This window comes from Notamacropus eugenii, chromosome 1, assembly GCF_028372415.1.
Source record: "Notamacropus eugenii isolate mMacEug1 chromosome 1, mMacEug1.pri_v2, whole genome shotgun sequence".
In the NCBI taxonomy this organism is placed as follows: domain Eukaryota; kingdom Metazoa; phylum Chordata; class Mammalia; order Diprotodontia; family Macropodidae; genus Notamacropus; species Notamacropus eugenii.
This window is the reverse complement of record NC_092872.1, coordinates 313,408,830-313,423,050: the sequence shown is the minus strand read 5'-3', so window position 1 is coordinate 313,423,050 and position 14,221 is coordinate 313,408,830. Positions and strand designations below refer to the sequence as shown.

At 36.6% G+C, this 14,221-nt stretch overlaps 1 protein-coding gene across 10 annotated transcripts in view; it reads left to right on the top strand.

Annotated features, from left to right (window-relative positions):
* The window catches only part of GPHN (gephyrin), a 749,523-nt gene that overhangs the window by 414,209 nt on the left and 321,093 nt on the right, over nt 1-14,221 (top strand). The gene's annotated exons all lie outside the window — the stretch shown is intronic.

Below are 14,221 nucleotides of genomic sequence, written 5' to 3'. Positions count from 1 at the left end.
ACAACAGGTGTGCTCAGACCATGGGTTAATCTCAAGGGTAGGATGCTCTCCCCAGCAAGTTTCCCACGGAGAAGAGGCGGAAATGCACGAGATAGCCCGTGTCTCACGCCTCAATTCCCAGCTGTTCCCTGGGGGGCCTCATGAGAACTCTGAGGTTAGAAGTCCTCACCTTTACCTGCCCGAGACTGTCCACATGAAACTGAGCTTACACCCCCAACACATACTGATCATCTAACATGGTTATAGAAATTTGCTATAAAAGAATAATAGAGATATAGGGGAAGTGTTCCCTTATTTTGATGTCAATTACAGGCAGTATTATGTAGATAGATGATTACACTGAACCAGGCTTAAGGTCAGCCAAGTGGGATATTGTCCATTTAGGAAATGTCATGTTAGGGAAATTTAGTCAGGATAATCCTATTTTAGCCCATGCCAATAGTTATTCTCCCAGCCTTTCCCATGAGAATCTCACCTGCAATTTATACATGTAAAACCCCATAAAGTTGCTGGCATCGTGGATCGTTGGCCCAGTAGCATTCCTTGATGATGATACCTGCAATAGACTCAGAATAGTACCACTTAATAGTCCCATAAGGTCTTAAATAGCAAGTTTCAGTAATCAGAGCTTTGGGTAGATTCAGCTCTCATGGATGAGATAACAAGCATTGACTGTAATCTCAGATTAGTCACAGTAAGAGATGCATCATAAAAAAGACACAACTTAATATAACTAGTACTCATGGTAAGTAGATGCTTTTTTATGCTTAAATTTCAACATTACAGAAATGATTTTGCTTTACGATGCTTACTAACAAATAACAAAAGGCTTAGGATGGGATGTGTCAAAAGAATAATCCCAGATTGTATACAGAGAACAGCATACTTGTGAAAACTTGTCTGTAATTACACATGTTCGGTTATTAAGGATGTTCAAATGGATATAAACACACACTACTACTCTCAGAATCTCTTTTAAAAATATGGGAACATTTGTAAGGTGACTCTTAAGTAGTTTGCATGCATATCTACACATGTTCTAATTCCAAATTAAATACAGACATCAGTAAAATCAGATTTCCCCTTAAGGTGACACAAAATACCTCATAATTTACTGCTCTTCACTAACATAACTGTGTGTACTGAAATCCTATACCTTAAAACAAACAAAAGAAGTTCTTAACTTTAACCTCACAGCTTTATAGATTTTTATCTTTGTTTCACATGCTTGCTCACCTTTGTCTACTTCAGAAATTGAATCTTACGCATATGACAAGTTCAAGCACTAATTTAACTCTTTCTTAGGCCATGAAATGACAACAAATTTAGATCAGTATAGCAAAATATTTCCCACTTACAGCTTATTACAGTAATTTAGATGTCTTAGTGTTTATCTAATAACTAATAGACTCAGTATTATAATACCAAACTTCTACTTTGTCTACCCTAATAATAAAAATTAACTATGAGAGTTATAATCAGGGACATGGTTATGACATTATCAAAGCTGGGCTTCAGGGCCTTCAGTACTATAAGTAGCCTAGCATACAGAACCAGGTGGACGGATTTTTTTGTATGGGAATGTCCAACATTTCCCAAGGCAACCTCCCTACCTTATTCCCAAGGACAGACAGATATAGACATATATTCACTAGCCTTAAATCTCAGATGTTGCTTCCATTGAGCTGCTGAGTTCTGATGTTTCTCTTAAAATGTCCATTAATATTTAAGATCCCCTCCAAAAAAAACTTTCTCCTCAAACTATAAAGCCTTACTAATCACAATAGATCTGGACACAATTATTACTCCATAAAATTACTGCAGTAAATTCATTTACAAATGAAATTTAGTAGGCCTTCTAAAAATCACACAAAAGATTTTTTTTAACTTAAACATCTCTTCCTAAAAAGTATTTCTCTCTCCGAAAGAATGGCTTAAAATTTATCCTGATGTTAAAAGGAATAATCGCTAAACTTTCATGAAGTAAATCAGTTGGAAACCTCTAAAATAGCAGATATCTCTCTCTTATTCAATCTTAAAGCAAAAATAAAACTTAAAAACTGGAATTTATCAAAGCTAAATTGGTGTACAATGTCTTTAAGTAATATAAATAAATTCCAGAAGTACTATAACAAAATAAATTGATAGTTTCTAACTACCAATCTCCCTTTCATCAAAAAGTATTTTCAGTGGGGAGGAGATTCATTTTTCTAAGCCAAAAACAATATGCCTAATCAAATTAGACTTATCACAATAACAAAGTTTACCTGGCCTTTTAAATTAACTCAAAATCTTTTTCTTCCCTTTGTAAATATATCACTAGAAATCAAGAAAATAATTACATTCTGGAATCTTACATAGACCTCTCTAAAACTATTTTGTATTCACCCTTTAAAGCAAAATTAAGACCAAAATGACGAAGTAGAAGGACAGATCTGCTCAGCTGTCCCCCCCAGAGCCCATAAAATACCTGTAAAAATTGACTCTAAACAAATTCTAGAGCAGCAGAAGCCACAAAATGACAGAGTGAAAGACATTTTCAGCCCAAGACAGCCTGGAAGACTGACAGGAAAGATCTATCCCACCAGGCTCAGAGCAGAGCGCAGCCTAGCCTTGGCCATGATGCACCAACACAGACAGGAGTGGAGCAGGCTTCAGGGTGTGGAATCACAGGTAGCAGCTGCAGGTGCCAGATTTCTTACAAATGCCAAAGATAGCTTCAAAGGTCAAAGAGAAAGCTCTTTCACCTGGGTGAGAGGGAAGCGCAGGTCTGACCCCAGTCCCAGGGCAATAGTAGCTTCCACTTTTGGAGCCCTTGGCCTAAAGACCCTGGGGGAATCAAGCAACTGATCTTGGTGTCAGTTGTGAGTGCCAGTCCTGGGGTAAGGAGGAGCACTGGTGTGGTAGAACTGGTGGTGGCTGTGGAGAGGGAATCCTACTCAGAGATCCTGGGCAGAAAAGAGTTCTTGTGGTTGCCCACAGACCAGAGCACAGGCCAGGCCAGGAGTAAACTCCTTTCCCTTGATCGTGCTACCTTGGAGGAACTGAGAACTTGTACGTCCCTAGAGTATACCCTGTACTTAACAAAGGACTCAAAAGTCAAGTAACTGGCTGGGAAAATGTCCAAAAAAGGGGGAAAAAATAATACTATAGAAGGTTACTTTCTTGGCGAAAGGTATTTTCTTCCATCCTTTCAGATGAGGAAGAACAAAGCATACCATCAGACTAAGACATAAAAGTCAAGGCGTCTACATCCAGAACCTTCAAAAAAAAATATGCAATGATTTCAGGCCATAGAAGAGCCCAAAAAGGATTTTGAAAATCAAGTAAGAGAGGTGGAGGAAAAATTGGGAAGAGAAATGAGAGCGATGCAAAAAATAGTGAAAAGCAAGTCAACAGCTTGCTAAAGGAGACCCCAAAAATGCTAAAGAAAATAACATCTTTAAAAACAGACTAACCCAAGTGGCAAAAGAGGTCCAAAAAGCCAATGAGTAGAAGAATGCGTTAAAAAGCAGAATTGACCAAATGGAAAAGGAGGTTCAGAAGCCCACTGAAGAAAATGATTCTTTAAAAATTAGAATGGAGCAAATGGAAACAAATTACTTTATGAGAAACCAAGAAATTATAAAACAAAAGCAAAAGAATGAAAAAATAAAAGACAATGTGAAATATCTCATTGGAAAAAAAATTGACCTGGAAAATAGATCCAGAAGAGATAATTTAAAAATTCATGTGTACCTGAAAACCATGACCAAGACAAAAGAGCCTAGATATCATCTTCCAAGAAATTATCAAGGAAAACTGCCCTGATATTCTAGACCCAAAGGGTAAAATAGAAATGGAAAGAATTCATCAATCACCTCCTGAAAAAGATCTAAAAAGGAAAACTCCTAGGAATGTTGTAGCCAAACTCATAGTTCCCAGGTAATGGAGAAAATATTACAAGCAGCCAAGAAAGAAACAATTCAAGTATTGTGGAAATACAATCAGGATAACACAGGATTTAGCAGCTTCTACACTAAGGGAGGGAAGGGCTTGGAATATGATATTCCAGAGGTCAAAGGAGATAGGATTAAAACCAAGAATCACCTGCCCAACAAAACTAAGTATAATACTTCAGGGGAAAAAAATGGAATTTTGGTGAAATAGAGGACTTCCAAGCATTCTTGTTGAAGATACCAGAGCTGAATAGAAAATTCGACTTTCAAATGCAAGAATCAAGAGAAACATGAAAAGGTAGACAGGAAAGAGAAGCCTTAAGGAATTCATTAAAGTTGAACTGTTTCCATTCCTACATGAAAAGATGTTATTTGTAACTCATGAGACATTTTTCAGTATTAGGGTTGAAGGAATATACATATACATATATATGTAGGTGTGTATGGGTATGTATGTATGTGTATATTATATATGTGTAAGAATATATATGTTCATGGGTGTATGTGTGTATGTGTATATATACATAGACAGAGGACACAGGGTGAGCTGAATATGAAAGGAGAATACCTAAAAAAAGTAAAATTTACTGTTGAATGAAATGTACTAAGAGTAAGAGAAAAGGAGAGGTAGAATGTAGCAAATCATCTCACATAAAAGAGGGGAAAAAAGAGCTTTTACAATGGAGGGGAAGAGGGGAGAGATGAAAGGGAATAGTTGAGGCTTACTCTCATGGGATTTGGCTTAAGGAGGGAATAATACACACTGCTTTGGATATGGAGATCTATTTTTACCCTGCAGGAAGGCAAGGGGGAAGGTGATAGGAGAGGGAAGATAATGGAACGGATAGCAAATTGGGGAAAGGAATAATCAGAAGCAAACACTATTGTTGGAGGATAGGTCAAGGGAGAGAATGGAATAAATGAAGGGTAGGATAGGACAGAGGGAAATGTGGTCAGTCTTTTACAACGTAAATATTATGGAAGTGCATTGCATTGTTACACATGTATGACCTATATTGAATTGCTTGTTTTCTCAATGAGTGTGGGTGAGGAAGGAGGGAGAGAATATGGAACTCAAAGCTTTAAGAATGAATGTTAAAAATTGTTTTAGCATGCAACTGGAAATTAAACTATACAGGCAGTGGAGCATAGAAAACAATTTTGCCCTACAGGAAAATAGAGGGGAAGGGGGATGGAAGAAGGGTGGGTAATAGAAGGGAGGACAGATTGGAGGAAGGGGTGGATGCTGTCCTGGGGTGGGAGGTGGAGGGAGATGGGGAGAAAATTTGAAGCTCAAATTCTTATGGAAGTGAATGTTAAGAACTGAAAAATAAATAAATTCCAAAAAAAATTAAAAGAAATAAAGCAAAATTAGTCTTTAGGAGTAGAGTTTGTTAAGACTAAGTTGCTTCAAGATGTATATCATCTCCACAAGTAATAGTCAAATAACCTTAGATGAAACTCACTCTATATTATAAGTAGGCTTGAAAATTTCATTCCCATTTTGTGCAAGGATTCTCATTTACTCCGCAGGAATTCCACAACACAGAAAACATGTACAGGGTTGATAAGAATTTATGGCTCGATAGTTCTAAGAATCCTTCTAGGTTTGCAAAGGAGATATTGCCCTATTTTGTATTACCATACTTTTTATATTTTCAATATTATACTTTGTATGATATATATGTATCAGTTTTCCTTTTTGAAACACCTGTGTAAATACTTGATTAAAAGAACAACTTCAAATAAATTATCAATGTAAGTTTCATATGTAGTAGCTATATAATTTTAGGTGAAACTTCCTCTTAAATAAAGATAAAACTTCACTCCATTTTTCATCTGCTTCTGTGTCTGGTTTCAATTCCGCTGCTCTGGGCCAAGTATCTTCTGGTGTCCTGTTCTTCCCCCATCTCACCTCACTTTCCTCCTGTTATATGTTGTCTCTATCTTTAGATTGTAAGATCTTTGATGGCAGAGACTCTTTTTTATTAACTGTATCTCCAATAGATAGCACAGTGCCTGGCATTTACCTACTTTAATAAATGTTTATTGGATATTGGAGGAAAAATATTGGCAAAACTTCCAAGTTCTTAAATTACATTATATCAGAATATTACATCACATGGTCAGCAGGGGTGATAGAATGACCTAACACATTCTTTTTTGTTGTTGTTGTTCAGTACTATTCTTAATCTAATAACATCTAGATTGCAAGAGAAATTTTTTCTTTTTAAAAAATATATTTAGCATTTTATTTTTCCCATTACATGCAAAAATGATTTGTTTATAAAACTTTGGGTTCTAAATTCTTTCCTCTCCTCCCTCCCCACACTCCCTCATTGAGAAGGGAAATGATTCAATATAGGTTATACATGTGTAGTCGTACACAGCCTATAGATAATAGCCATGCTGTGAATGAAAACACAGAAAAAACTCAAGAAAAATAAAAGTTCAAGTATGCTTCAGCCCGTATTCAGACATCATCAGTACTTTCTCTGAGGATGGATAGCATTTTTCATCATAAGTCCTTCAGAGTTGTCTTGTATCATTGTATTGCTGAGAATAGCTAAGTCATTCACAGCTAGGCATCTTACAGTATTGCTGTTACCTTGTACACAGTACATTTCACTTTGCATCAGTTCATGTAAGTCTTTCCAGGTTTTTCTGAGATGCTCATCATTGCTTATAGTATTCCATCGTAATCTCATACCACAACTTGTTCAACCATTCCTCAATTGATAGACATCCCCTCAGTTTCTGATTTTTTGCCCCCAGAAAAGAGCAACTATAAATATTTTTGTGCATATATGTCCTTTTCCTTTTCATTTTTTTATCTCTTTGGGGATATAGACCTGGTAGTGGTATTGCTAGGTCAAAGGGTACAGATGGTTTTTTAACCCTTTGGGTATAGTTCCAAGTTGCTGTACAGAATGATTGAATCAGTTCACAACTCCATCAATAGTGCATTAATGTCTCATTTTTCCCACATCCCCTCCAACATTTTTGATTTACTTCTTCTGGTGTTAGGCAATCTGATAGGTCTGAGGTAGTACCTCAGAATTGTTTTAATTTGTATTTCTCCAACCAATAGTAAGTTAGAGTATTTTCTTTTTTTATTTTCTCCTCTTAACTCTACTCCCCCCTTCCCAAGACAGTGTCCAATCTGATAAAAGCTATGTATGTACAATCATGTTAAACATATTTCTCCGTTAGTCATGTTACAAAGAAGAATTAGAACCAAAGGGGAAAAAAACCACAAAAGAAAAAAAAGAGAAAATAGTATGCTTCGACCTGCTTTCAGACTCCATGATTCTTTCTCTTGGATGTGGATAGCATTTTCTTTTTTTTCTTACTCCTTTTTTGTTAATTATTTTATTTATTTTCAGTGTTCGACAATCACTTCCATATGTCTTAGATTTTTTTCCCCATCCGTCTCCCTCATTCCCCCCTTCCTCCCTACTCCCTCCCTGAGATGGCACACAATCTTATATAGGTTCTACACGTACTTTCTTATTAAGTACATGTTGCATAGAAGAATTAAAATGAATGGGAGAAATCATAAAATAAACAAGACATAATACAAAAGAAAATGGTCTGTTTCTATCTGCGATCCAGTTCCATAGTTCTTTCTCTGGATGTGGAAGGCTTTTTGCCTCAAGAGTGCACTGGAAATTTTTTAAGTCCATGCATTTCAGGGAAGTACTGAGTCTACCAGAAAAATTCCTCTCACACTGTGGTTATTGCTGCGTACAAAGTTCTCGTGGTTCTGCTCCTTTCACTCAGCATCAGTTCATATAAGTTTTTCCAGGCTTCTCTGAAGTCGTCCTGTTCATCATTTCTCATAGCACAATAGTATTCCATTACATTCAGATAGCACAACTTGTTCAGCCATTCCCCAATTGATGGACATCCCCTTGATTTCCAGTTTTTGGCCATGTGGATAGCATTTTCTATCATGAGTCTTTTGGAATTCTTAATGTATTTTTTCATATAACTATAGATAGTTTTGATTACTTCATCTGAAAATTGATCATATGTTTTGATCATTTGTCTATTGGAGAATGGCTCTTATTTTTATAAATTTGACTCAGTTCTTTACATGTTTGAAAAATGAGGCCTTTATCAGAGAAACTTGCTTCAAAGTATTTTTCACAGTTACTATATTTCCCTTCATCTTATTCCCCACCCCTCATTTATTCTGTTCTCTCTCTACTTTCATACTGTCCCTCCACAAGTGTTTTGCTTCTGACTGCCCCCTCCCCTAATCTTCCCTCCCTTCTATCACCTCTGCCCCCCTTCTCTTATCCCCTTCCCCTTCTCTTTCACTAGATAGATTTCTATACTCATTTGCCTATATACATTATTCCCTCATGGAGCCAATTCTGATGAGAGTAAGGTTCGCTCCCCCTCATCTCCCCCCTCGTCCCTCCACTGTAGAAACTTAGACCTACTCCTAGTTTTGCCCAGCCAGGGGTTGTGTTAGCCTTGGCTGTGGTGGATTGAGCTCCCTGCTCACCCAGGTGGGACAGACCTTTCATGTTAACCTTCTAAGTCATTTTTAGAGTCTGTGGACTGAGAGTTATAGAAAACACCACACAGTCAGTGAATCATTTGCCCCCAAGACCTGTGCTAGGTTTTCTGGGGCCTGGTCTGCCCAGGCACAGCATGTGCTGGACTGCACTCATCTCTTACATTGGTGCAACAGACCTTTTCTATGACCTAAGTTGTCCTGGGCTAGAAATTTGTTCCATTCTGTCTTTTTGTGGATTCTGCTATTCTAGAATTCATTTACAGTCATCTTTTGAAGCTATTTGGAGTGGTTTCAGGAAACGCTTACAGGAGTTCCTACCTTTCCTCTGCCATCTTGGCTCCACTGTGAAAGAAATTGTTTTTCTAACCACATAACTGATACAGTTGTTTACCAAATTACACAGTGTTAGAAAATTTAGAAACATAACAATATCATGTATTTAAAATTTTAAACAAACCCATTATCAATTCAGCTGAATGTGCTTCCAAATTACTTTACACAGAAAATCATTTATCTCATCACCATTGTATCACATCTAAAACCCCATAAAGAGTTATCAAGTGTGAAGCAATTACATCTAATTAAAGAGATAATAAAAGCAGTTAGGATTCATATAGCATTTGCCCTATGCCAAAGCACTTTACAATCAGGTGATCCATACAACAACCCTGGGAGGTAGGGTTCTATTATTTTCTCCTTACAGAACAGTAAACTGAGGTAAATAGAAATTTTGGGGGGCAATACAACTAATAAATTTCTTAATTCCAAATAACAAATATCTTTTTCCTTCAGTTGTAATTTACCACAATAATAATCCTGAGAGAAGAGCACTTTCAGATCCTATTCTTATTTCCTTCGGGACAGATTTTGGCTTAAATTAAATCAAATCCAGATTTATCACCACTAATGGTAACATTTTCATTTCTAAGACCCAGCACTCTTAGTACCTTAAAAGAAAAAGGTTATTATCATCCATAAATTCATATATTTTCCTTTTTAAAAAAAATACACATGGTGACAATTTCCAGCTCAGAATAACCTTTTCTTCTACTACAGATAGACAATTCCCAGCTCAGAATAACCTTTCACTCCAACTAAGATCGCCTGCTTCTACATTTGAGACTTATCAAATAAATAGCATTCCAGCTCCCCATTCCCATCCTTCTGGGAATTTCAAACTGCATATACTAGGAAATACATATAAAGTTTTACAAACAGTTTGAAATCACACCTATCATTATCAGATTAGCTTAAAATGTGCTGGTCTAAAATATCTCACTGTTGCTTTTTCATCCAGGCAAAGAGACTTAAGGAATTTGATTAAATGCTGGCAAGGTGTGACCAGTTTCTCCAGGCAGAAACCTGAGCTTTGAGAGTTACTTAAATGACGGAATTAAAATGATAATTAGGTAATAGAACAGTATAGGAAAAAATTTAAGATTTTATATAATAATCACAAATGACAATCACCAATATCTTTGCCATATTCAACATTTATGTAGTGTTAGATTTAATGGGGCTTTCTTGCAGATTTATCCTGAAAGGTGGATGGACATGAGTCAAATCACTACACTTTAACCATTTAAGCATGGGGCTAGATGCTGAAATCTTAAAATGCTAGCACCCAAACTCAATGCTAATCAGCTTATTATAATTATTGCTTTTACTTCAGTCTTCTAACAATTAAAATCCAGAACCCAAAACAATTAAAGAATTCACATTTTAAATAATATTTCTAATACAATAAATTATCAAATTAATGTTAGCTATTGTGAGAAACATGCTTGCTGTAGAAAGAACAACACTCATTGTTAAAGTCAGGAAAGCTGTTATTTTGCATTCTTGTGAACGGGTGGGTGTCCCCCCTCCCTCCCAAAAGGAGTATGCTTGTTCAGACAAATGCAGGGCTATTTATTACCTGTTTTCATTCTAATTCCCCTTCTGTCCCCTATTGGCTAGATGCAACTTCCTGAACCACGTATTCCATTTTTTTCTCCTAGATGTGTTCCCTCCTCCCTTGTCATGCATTGCATGTGCATTTAAATTAGCTTAGTCCATGCTTGGGGTGTGTGGGGTTAATATTAAACAGCTTGTTAAGCATGAATACAAGCTTCTGACCTTCTACCATGTCACAGCTCTGGTTGGAACTAGAACTGCTTACATCCTGTTATCTTTCCTGCAAAACTGGGAGTGTATAGTCTTAATCCTGTGGAAACAACTCCTTCTTTTGTTTCTCACAGTATTATCTTTGTGCACATTACATATCACATAACTGGGGTATCTTGACTTGAAACCACACAAGCTTACAAATTTCCTGATATAATATAATAATAAATCATAAAATTCACTTAAAATGAGACTAGAATAAATTCAGTTACACCTGAATCTATTATCCAAATGTCATTGTTGAGGTCTAGGGGTACTGGGACCCCTGAATTCGATGGCAAATGACATGAGTTCTGCCTCAAATGAATTTGACTCAAACTTTCTTTCAGACAGAGATAAGATATATTAGAACACAGGTCTGGGTAGGTGAGATTTTAAGAATCCACCCTGGCTAAATGAGACCAACTCTTTTTATATAAAAAAGATTTTGTGGGAAGATCTGGATGGGAGTGGCCAGTAGGAGTGGCTAGGAGGTAACAAAGATGGTCCAAGAAGGGCAGGGTACCCCAGGTGAACACCGGAGAACTGGACCTCAGGAAGGGATCTAGATGGAATCAAGGGTGGAAAGTGATCTGGGGCCATCCAGACAATGAAGGACTGGGTTAGGTTAGAAGTAACAGAGAATTGGAGGTTTTGGCTTACAGTGAAAGACTAGTTGAAAGGATTACTGGGATGGGTTGATGCCTCAGGAGAAATCCAGAAACTTGGCCATGTGGGAAAGTTCAAGGAAAGTTGGGGTGGGAAGTTTCCCCAGGGCTCATACCCTGTCATTATCATACAGAACCTCAATTTATAATTTCAGTCATTTAATATAATATTATGTAAGGGCTATTTATTCCAAGTATTTCATATTATGGCATTCACTATTTCCAGCTAATCTACTGCCAAAAGATTTTAAGTTGATGACAGTATATAACAAGAGGGGCTTGAATCCTCCATTTTGATTCCCTCTAATCCTCTATAACTTTGTTAGTTTTTAAATCAAGCTACAAAATTTTCATTCTCAATCTTTATATTTTAAGTCAAAATTCTTCACATCCTCTCATGTTTAAACTAATCTGAAGCTGGCAGGGACAGGAGAGGCCTGCTACTGCCTTACTGCTGCGTGCAGGGTATATCCCCCATTTGTCCCCAAGTCTTCTTATCTGCCTTCCGTATTTTTGCTCAGACCTTTTCTAATCTTTCAAACCCATTATTCAGACTACCCCACTTTCCGTTACATTTCAACTATATCCTACATTGTACATACTATTGTTAAACCAATGTCTTAAAACAACCCTACTTTCCCAAGCTATGGGTTACTTTCAACCCAGGGGACTTTCTTCATTAAGCTGCATATCACAAAATTCAGGTGTTTTCTAGGAGATCAAAGAATTCCAAATCTCTCATTCTCACAAAAGGAGATAAAAAACTTACACTGTTTATTTCTAGTCCTAATATAGGAATAAGTTTCTGGGATTAATCCTTCAAAAAAAATCCATTAAGATGTGTTTAGTGATTACAAACACTTTTAGAGGACATGGAGTGGCTTATATTTCTGTTGAAACACAAGAGTGGGGGTTCTGGCTACACCAAACATTGTTAACAGATTTCCCTAGGCTTAATTAACACAGTTTTCCAAATTAAAAATCATACTTGCCCTCCTTTTTGTCCTGCTGCTCTTCACCTTTTAGAATCTGGAGATAGTTAGCACTTAATAATTTAGAAGTCAAGAGAGCTGCATTTTTTTCACATCCTTCACCAATATTACTAATTTTAAAAAAACACAGCTTTTACATGTTAACATACATTCTAAACAAATTACTGAAATCCTAAAGTAAGTGTATTTAAGGCTATGATACAAAAGCCCTGATCAAAGTTTCTTTTTTTATTTTCTTTTTTATTTAATATTCTAATTAACTTGTTTTCAGTTTTCAGCAATCACTTCCATAAATTTTATATTTTCTTCCCCTCCCTCCTCTCTCCTTCCTTGAGAGGGCATGCAGTCTTATATAGGTTCTACACATCCATTCTTATTAACCACATTTTCACATTAGTCATGTTGCATAGAAGAATTAAAACGAATGGAAGAAAACATGAGAAAAGTCAAAACAAAACATAACTCGAGAAAATAGTCTGCTTTATTCTGCGTTCTGACTCCAACATTCTTTTTCTGGATGTGTATGTCATTTTGCCTCAGAAGTCCTTTGGGGATGTTTTAGGTGCTTGCCTTGCTGTGAAGGGCTAAGTCTGTCAGAAACAGTCCTTGCACACTGTGGCTGTTACTGTGTATAATGTTTTCCTGGTTCTGTTCCTTTCACTCAGCATCAGTTCACATAAGTCTTTAAAGTTTTTTCTGACATCTGCCTTTTTCATCATTTCTTATAGCACAATAGTATTCCATTAATATTCATATGCCACAACTTGCTCAGCCATTCCCCAGTTGATGAGCATTCCCTCAATTTCCAGTTCTTGGCCACCACAAAAAGAGCAGCTATAAATATTTTTGTACATGTGTACTTTTTCCCATTTTTATAATCTCTTTGGGATACAGTCCTAGAAGCAGTATTGATAGATCAAAGGATATGCACATTTTTATAGACCTTTGGGCATAGTTCCACATGGCTCTCCAAAATGGTTAGATCAGCTCACAGCTCCACTAACAGTTAATTAGTGTTCCGATTCTCCCATATCTTCTCCAACATTTATCATCTTCCTGTATTGTCATGGTAGCCAATCTGATAGGTGTGAGGTGGTACCTCATAATTCTTTTGACTTATATCTCTCTAATCAATAGTGATTTAGAGCACTTTTTCATATGACTATAGATAGCTTTAATTTCTTCCTCTGAAAACTGTCTGTTCATATCCTTTGACCATTTATCAGTTGGGGAATGACTTGTATTCTTGTAAATTTGATTCAGTTCTCTGTCTATTTTAGAAATGAGGCCTTTGTCACAAACACTAGTTGCAAAAATTCTTTCCCAGTTTTCTGCTTTACTTCTAATCTTGGTTGCACTAGCTTTGTTTGTGCAAAAACTTTTCAATTTAATGTAATCAAAATTATCCATTTTGCATTTCATAGTGTTCTCTGTCTCTTCTGTGGTCATAAATTTCTCCATTCTCCATAAATCTAACAAGTAAACTATCCCTTGATGCCCTAATTTATTTATAGTGTCAGTCTTTGTACCTACATCATGTACCCATTTGGACTTCATTGTTGTGTACAGTGTCAGGCATTGGTCTATACCCTATTTCTGCCACACTGCTATCCAGTTTTCCCAGCAATTTTTGTCAAACAGTGAGTTCTTATCCCAGAAGCTGGGGTCCTTGGGTTTCAAACAGTAGATTTTTGTATTCGTTGACTACTGTGTCTTTAGTACCTGACCTATTCCACTGGTCTACCCCTGTACTTTTTAGCCAGTACCAAGTGGTTTTGATGATTGCTGCTTTATAACACAATTTGACACCTCATAGGGCTAGGCCACCTTCCCTAGCATTTTATGGCAGTTTGATTAGTATGGCACTGAATAAATAAGTTAATTTAGGTAGAATTTGTCATTTTTATTATATTAGCTCGGCCTACCCATAAGCAGCTGATGTTTTTC